The sequence below is a fragment of the Triticum urartu genome, chromosome 5 (genome assembly GCF_003073215.2).
Source record: "Triticum urartu cultivar G1812 chromosome 5, Tu2.1, whole genome shotgun sequence".
Taxonomy (NCBI): domain Eukaryota; kingdom Viridiplantae; phylum Streptophyta; class Magnoliopsida; order Poales; family Poaceae; genus Triticum; species Triticum urartu.
The window spans coordinates 504,282,565-504,290,876 of record NC_053026.1 but is presented as its reverse complement, the minus strand read 5'-3'; the positions used below and the strand labels follow the sequence as shown (position 1 = coordinate 504,290,876).

The 8,312-nt window shown below is 51.5% G+C and overlaps 1 pseudogene; it reads right to left on the bottom strand.

Annotated features, from left to right (window-relative positions):
• Nucleotides 1–4,182: 4,182 nt before the first annotated feature.
• On the bottom strand, nucleotides 4,183–4,321 carry LOC125511840 (annotated as a pseudogene).
• Between the last annotated feature and the right edge of the window lie 3,991 nt (nucleotides 4,322–8,312).

Genomic DNA, 8,312 nt, shown 5'->3' with positions numbered 1-8,312 from the left:
ACACTGTACACAAGAAGACTCAACGGTGTGAAATTGAAGTGTATTCACCGGGAAGACGGACAAAAGCTGTTGGCAGAGATACACGGAGGCATATGTGGTCACCACATTGGCGCAAGAGCACTTGTCGGCAAAGCATTCCGGCAAGGTTTCTTCTGGCCAACAGCCCTCCAGGATGCAACTGCACAAGTAACCAAGTGTGAAGCGTGCCAGTTCCATTCCAAGCAGATACACCAGCCGGCTCAAGCTCTCCAGACGATCCCTTTATCCTGGCCATTTTCGGTCTGGGGGCTCGACATCCTCGGCCCCTTTCCCCGAGCTGTGGGCTTTGAGTACTTGTACGTTGCAATCGACAAGTTCACAAAGTGGCCGGAAGTGGAACCAGTGAGGAAGGTGACCGCACAGTCAGCCGTCAAGTTCTTCAGGTCGATTGTTTGCCGCTTCGGGATCCCTAACAGGATAATCACCGACAACGGTACACAATTCACGAGCCGCACCTTCATGCAATACGTCCAAGATCTTGGCGCCAAGATCTGCTTCGCTTCTGTTGCTCACCCGAGAAGCAACGGTCAAGCGGAGAGGGCAAATGCTGAAGTGCTGCGCGGGCTCAAGACCAGAACTTTCGATAGGCTGCACAAGTGCGGAAGAAACTGGATCGAGGAGCTGCCGGTGGTTCTTTGGTCGATCAGAACGACGCCAAATCGAGCCACTGGACAAACACCTTTTGCTCTAGTCTATGGAGCAGAGGCAATTATCCCCACGGAACTCGTATACGGGTCACCTCGAGTGCTCGCTTATGATGGGCTCGAGCAAGAGCGGCTGCGACAAGATGACGCACTGCTCCTTGAGGAAGACCGTCTTCAGGCTGCTGTGCGAGCTGCTCGCTACCAGCAAGCTTTGCGCCGCTACCATAGCCGCAAAGTTAACGCCAGAAGTCTCGAGGAAGGCGACCTTGTTCTTCGGCGCGTTCAGTCCGCCAAGAATTCCAACAAGTTGACGCCGAAGTGGGAAGGCCCTTACCGGGTGAAGCGAGTCACAAGGCCTGGCGCTGTCCGCCTTGAGACCGAAGATGGCGTACCAGTGAGCAACTCCTGGAACATCGAGCATCTTCGTAAGTTTTACCCGTAAGGCGCGGTTGTCGGACCCTGTCCGGCAACCACCCTTTTGTACAAGTCTTGCCGCTGTTGCATGTAATCCTTTGTACAAAGCCAGGCGCAGACCCTGAGCACAAGTAAATGAAGCGCTGGCACCCCGGGGTTATAGCATGCATGCTAGGTTGAGTCTCGTCCTTGGTTAGGGTTGATAGTGCCTAACAGCGGCTAACCCCTAGCTTAGAGGTCGAGTGCCCGTCCCTTTGCTTTTCTTTCGTTCGCAGGGCTCGCATATCCTGGCCAGACCGCTTGAGGACGAAAAGGAGAAGAAGGGCACGCCGGCACCTGGGCCCCGGCAAGCCAGTGTTGCTGGGGGCTGCGAGTACCAAGATTCATCCACGGCAAGCCAGAGTTGCCGGGGGCTGCGATATCAGATAAGTCTTTCGTCCCTCATCATGCATCCTCTTATGGACTGGGGAATGCGAAACCGCGTTTCTTCCCGAAAACTGCCGTGCTCCCTCAACTCTAGGCCCTGGGGCTCGTTCCCGGGGCCAAGTTTGGTCGTAGTCGCGGCAGCAAAGGGATGAAACGAGGAGGCCGCACCCACCTCGTTCCCGCCTCCGTCAAAGCGTGAGAAAGGTCGAGCGACGTGGGAAGGCGGCAGGGCCTGTTGCCGGGAGATGAAATGTCTGTCCGAGGGATACCAAGGATTTGCTCCTTGGCGTGGGTTCAACCCGTGAGACAAATAACCCGGCAAGCATCCCCTTTTTCATTAAAAAACATCCCACTCAGGTGCAGTCCATAGAGGATGAAAAACATGAAAGAGAGGATTACAAGTTTTAGATGCAGCTAAGGCCCGAAGGCTTACAAATTAAAAAGATAAGATGCCCGTAATCCCTTTCCTGTCCCTCTCTTCAGGAGGTAGGTCAAGGAGGAGATGAGAGAGTGCGGGCTTCTGTGCTCACCTCCCGCTCTTTATAAAGGAGCGAGGTGGGGGCTCGGCCGCCCCGCTCAGCGAATCAAGGCACGGGAAGAGCAGGGAGTCGGGGCCGACCCGCTGCCTCTGCTCGCGACGGCCCAGTTTCCCACTTCCACCGTCCGCGACCCCAAGCGCATGGGAGCCGCGTGGTGGGGATGCAGAACTGAGGCGACGGATGAGGCGGCCTCGCCCCACCCCGTGATCGCGGGGAGTGGACGCCTCGAAAACCGCGCACTGGCCCCGTCCAGTAAATGCACCACGCCCCCATGCCTACCTCCGTTTAGGGAGGAGAGCGTGAACCGTCCCCTTCATCATGGCCTGACGCATGCTCGCGGGGCTTAGCCCCGCGCACGCCGCCCGCGTCACCCACGACACCGCGTTTGACGCGTGCCGTTCTGGGCGTGCGCGGTGGAAGCGGAGAGATATGCGGCGTGACCTAGGCCGCACGTGCCCATGCACTGTTTTGGGCCTGGCCCAACAGCGCTTGGCACCGTGTCTGGCCCAGGCCCGGGGGCTCCTGTCGGTGTACTAGAGTAGGGGTACCCTAGTATCCCGAACTTGTGCACGGGCAGCCGCAGCATCCCGCGGCAAGGCTTGCCGAGTGACCGCCAAGACCCTCCGCGGCTACTTTGAAGACCATTCAAGAACAAAGTACTCAAACCAAGGCCCCGGCAAGAGGAGCTGGCCGGGAAGGAAACAAAACCCCGGCAAGAGGAGCTTGCCGGGAAGGCCAACCAAGGCATACCAAGAAAACTTGCCGCGACGCGCCGCGCGTCCCGGCAAGGCCCGGTGAGCGACAAGCTCCCGAAACACGACAAGACGACGACCGCGGCAAGGAGCTTGCCGCGGGAAACCCCCACTTCGTGCCCGCGCTCCAGCACACCCGCCAACGTGTCGCTCTAGGACCCTCCCAAGCACACGTGGCAGGAGGCCGTGCAGCTAGGGGTGTGCGGTGGCAAGCAGGCGCTGACAAGATAACCATCGTGGCAAACGGTGGCGTCCCTAGCGGTCCCTTTCGGTACTGTTTAGGCGACACAGACGGGCAATTAATGCCCTTGTCCCCTGCCGCAGGGTTACGTATGATACACTGTAACAGGTAGCTGTGCCTACCACAGCACCTTTCCATTTTTGCCCTTTACCTCCGTTGCCACCTGTCGGTAACCCCTTGAGCATATAAAAGGAGGCCCGTGTGCAACGTAGAGGGGGGGTTAGCCAGTCCGAACACTCACGCTCGGTCTGGCGAGCCGCTGGTGTGTACCGTAGCACTCCGCGCTCCCGAGCTAGAAATCAATACAAAACCACAAAGCAGGAGTAGGGTTTTACGCATCCGTGCGGCCCGAACCTGGGTAAATCACTCGCGTGCTTCGCCTCGATCTGCTCTTTGCGCGACCTCCGCCCCCGCCAAACCGAAAGGGACCCGGCCCGCCGGTCCCATAGGTGCCCGTGGATCAGTACCCCAGAACTAGGGTTTGGGGAGGGGGCGCACCCACCTAACTTGGGGGGCAAGTTTCCCCTTTCCCCCCCTTGGCCGCCCCACTAGATGGGGTTTTGGGCTGGCCGCCGCCCCTAGGGTGGAACCCTAGGTGGGGCGCACCCCCTCCCTCTCCCCTATATATACTTGAGCACTTTTGGGGATGCCCACAGTTGAGTTTCTGACCTCTCCCTGGCGCAGCCCTACCTCTCTTTCTCCTCATATCTCGCGGTGCTTGGCGAAGCCCTGCTGGATCACCATGCTCCTCCACCACCACCACGCCATTGTGCTGCTGCTAGATGGAGTCTTCCTCAACCTCTCCCTCTCTCCTTGCTGGATCAAGGCATGGGAGACGTCACCGGGCTGTACGTGTGTTGAACGCGGAGGTGCCGTCCGTTCGGCACTAGGATCTCCGGTGATTTGGATCACGACGAGTACGACTCCTTCAACCCCGTTCTCTTGAACGCTTCCGCTTAGCGATCTACAAGGGTATGTAGATGCACTCTCCTTCCCCTCGTTGCTGGTTTCTCCATAGATAGATCTTGGTGACACGTAAGAAAATTTTGAATTTCTGCTACGTTCCCCAACAACGTTGTTGACAGAAGACTGTCGGGTGTTCATCCCTTGAAGAAGATTGATCCGAGCCTCGAAGCTTATCAACTGACTGTAGAGTTCCGGCATGGAGACCGGCTCGACGCGGGCAGTGATGGCCGAGACCACTGAGTTGTACTCGAGGTCTAGACCCTTGAGGATGTAGGAGTTTACTTCTGTATCCTTGAGAGGAATACCGGTGGTGGCGATCTCATCAGCCAGACTCTTGATCTTGGCGAGGTAGTCCACCGTGCTCGAGTTCCCCTTGTGAAGGTTGGCCAAGGCGATTCTGGTGTTGATCTCTTGCGCTTGGTTCTGGGCGACGAAAGTGTCATGGATTGCTTTCCATACTTCAGCCGATGTCTGCAGCGTTACAACCTGGGCAAGTACCTCAGGAGAAAGAGAAATCACAAGGAAACCTTGTACCTGCTGTTGTTGGGTGAACCAGATTGTTCGGGCGACATTGATGACCTGCTCCTCCTTCCCATCTTTGGTTATCGTGAGAGTGGCAGGGGGCGGCATGTTCGTTGCATCAAGGAAGTGGTCCATCTGTGCACCCTTGATTTGGGGAAGCACGATGGCCTTCCATAGGAGGAAGTTGGTCCTCGTTAGCTTCTCTGATGGTGGGGAACAGAGGGACATGCTAGCGCTTGTGCTTGATGAGGGGGCGAAGGTGGAAGAGGAAGCGGTGGTTAGGGCGCTCATGGTGCTGGCGAGGGTGGATGCGGTGGTGCCGGTCATGATTGATCCTCTCGGGAGCTTCTCTCGGGAAGTTTTGGGCTAGATGCGATCTCGTCGATCTATTCGAGGAATTAGGCTCTGATTACAATGTAAAATATGGAAGCGTATCTACCTGCCGTAGCAGGCCGCGGTGGTTATATTGATTGGGGTGATAGCCTACCGTGGCGTATAAGTTACGAACGATCGCTAGGATACATCCTGGGACAAGGAAACCGATACAGGAGAGAGAACATAGAGATAGAAAGAGATTGCAAAAGTTTAAACCAAGCTACCCATCTATCTAACACAACCAAGGTGTGTAGGTCCGGCCGGTGTTGCCCACAGGGTTCTCCTAGCGGGTGTTCCCTAGTGTGGCGATGAAGTGGTGTTGTTCCGGAAGTGCGCATACTCGCGAGTTGCTCGCCCACTAGAGAGAGACGAGAGGAAGAAGAGATGCGATGAGTAGGAGAGATAAATTTTGCTATATCAGAGTCAAAACCATACTGAGACAATAATGGGTCAGCTAAGGAGAGGGACTAAACTTATCCGGTTTAAAAAGTTAAGGGACTAAAATTTGTCAGTTTTGAAGTTGAGAGATTAAATCTGAACTTTCGAAAAAGTTGAGAGATGAATACATATATTTTCCTTAAAATGTGTAGCATTACTAACGTATCTCGTACCTATGTGCACGATTTCCATGACCGTGTATGTCGTTGAGTACGTTAAGCTGGTGTTCTTTTTGGAACCATCTTTTGGGTGTTATCTTTCTTTCCGCGGAAAAAAGAGGATCCTTTGGCTAGGGTTTTTCATGTCTTTTGTCGGTGCTGTTGTCGGTCTAGCTTGTCTTTTATGGTCTTAAGGTCATGGTGGTGCGGTGGATCCCAGCCCTTGCCGGTGGGAGGGCTCCGTATTTCATGTTTTTTTAGTTTTGTTAGGGTTTGTATCATGCTCAGAGAGGCGAGGTGGTGGCGGTTCTATGAAGATGGAATAAGGTTCTCGCCGCCTAGCCCCTGTCTTGGTGATCTTTGCAGCATATTCTGAGGGCATGTGAGGCTTTTTATCTGGCGGATCTCGCGAGATTCGGTCGGCGTTTGTCTACTCGCCGACCATGTCTTCGTTTGTCTGTGTTCGTGTGTCTACATATTGGATCCTTCTTATCTACGCTTCTCTTAATCGGCGGCGGTTCCTGTTCTGATGCCCTGGTCCTATGGGGTCATAGCATGAGGACTTTCCGACTGTCTACCATAATAAGGTTTGCTTGGCTCCGATGAGGAAGGAGCGAAGAAGGCGCGCCGCCTTCGGCTCGTTCCAATGCTTGTAGTGGTCACTAGGTGGTCTACTGACCTAGATGTATTGTTTACTTCTGGTATTCTTTGTAGTACCTTTTGATAGCAAAAGTAATGTATGTAGATGTGGCCCCTAAGAAAACCTATTGCTTTACCAAGCACATAGTATAGATGTACCAATTAGTTCTTTTTGCTGGTAAAACCTGTGATCTATTCATCAATTATCAAGATAGAACAAATATATCAGAAATAAAATTATGTCCAGATCCGTAGATTATCTAGCGGCAACTACTCGCACTGAAGCGAGCCAATGGCACGTGCCGTCATCGCTCCTCCCTCATCAGAGCCATGCAAACCTTGTTGTAGTAGGCAGTCGAGAAATCGTCATGCTAAGGCCCTATAAAAGCAGCGTGCCAGAACAGCAACCGCTGCCGATGCAGAAAAACGTAGATAGGACGAATCCAACCTGTAGGCACACAAAAACAGATGAACGAAGACAAGATCCACATGGATCCACCGAAGGCAGACACCGGCTGAATCCCGTGAGATCTGCCGAATACAAATCTCCACACGCACTTCGATGACGTTAGAAGCACCACTAGAACAGGGGATAGATGGGGAGGACCTCATTCCACTTTTAAAGAGCCGGCGCTGCCTCACCCTCTAAGCAGAACACAAAACCTAACTAAACCAAAAAAGTATTAAAAAATGGAGCCACACATCGGCCATGGAGATGACGTAGACCGGTGTCGGCGCCGGCAGAAGGCACATAAAACCTAGTGGCTAGATGCCCTTTGCGTATGAGGCAGCGCGCTGTTACGAGTGAAGGCGTGGATATTCTCTAGCTGAGGTGATGACGTAGGCGTTCTTCACATGACCACATGTCATCAGAAGACCAAAATCGGTAAACCCTTTCAATCATGCAGTTACAATTACAAGTATACCATACCAATTAGTTAAATAAAATGATTTTTTATAAAACAATTATTTCAAGTTCTCCGCGATGTGTGCCTACCAACCTATGAGAGTGGAGAGGGCCCCTGAAAATAGGAGTGGAGAGGGAAATATAAGAACAACAAGAAGTAAGTAAAATAACCACCTGCCTCTACAGTACACAACTTGCATCATTTCGCCGGAGCTATGGTCGATTGGGGTCCAATTGGATTGTGCCTGCAATCACCTTGCCAGCCAACGACACGCCAAAATTTTGGCAGAGGAAACGGCCGCCATCACCTCATGAAATAGTTGGCTGCGTTATTAACGGGAAGGACCGACGGGGCTGGGGTGAGCCAATTATTTGGATCTCAACTAAACGCAAGCCATCGCTCTGGTCAACTATCAAATATTTGTCCATGCACGTTAGGGCTATGATCCAAACATACCCCATCACACGGATGGGTCCTTGCCGCCTTAAGCATCAGAACAGGTAGCTGGCGCCTGAATCGAACTCGCACCGCTCACAAGTATATCACACCGCTCACAAGCCTTGCTCGATGACCACCACACCAGCTGGACAAGTATGATATCAATAGCGCTAACAGTACTTGTACTAGTATATCTGTGCTATTTATTTATCATTTAGATTTTCTATTTTTTAAAAAAAATCGTTAATTTAAAATTGTTCATTGATTTTGAGAGTAACCTTTACAAACTTAAAAAAGTTCATCGATTTTGAAAAATAGTTCATCATATTTAAAGAAAAGTTCAGAAACATAAAAAAGTTCACCGATTTTGGAAAAAGTTACAAAGGTTCATTGTTTTCGAAAAAAGTTCATCGATTTTGACAAAAATTTCACCGAGTTTGAAAAAATAGTTCATCGATTATGAAAAAAGCTCACAAATTTGAAGGAACAATTCATCAATCTTGAAAAAAGTTCATCGGATTGTAAAAAAGTTCGTCAAATTTGAATTTTTTATCAAATTTAAAAAAATCATTGAATTAGAAAAAAGTTCATCAATTTTTAAAAATGTGGATGGATTTGAAAAAAAACAACGAATGAGGAAGAAGGGGAAAATTTAAAAAAAAAAATAGAAAAAAACAGAAAACAGAAAACAGACAACAGAAAAAGGAAAGAAAAGATGATAAGTAAAAGAAGTGATGTAACTTAGCGCATCCACGTCCTGTGGCGGGGGGGTTCGATTCCTCCTGGATGGATATTGCGGATTTTTTAGGGACC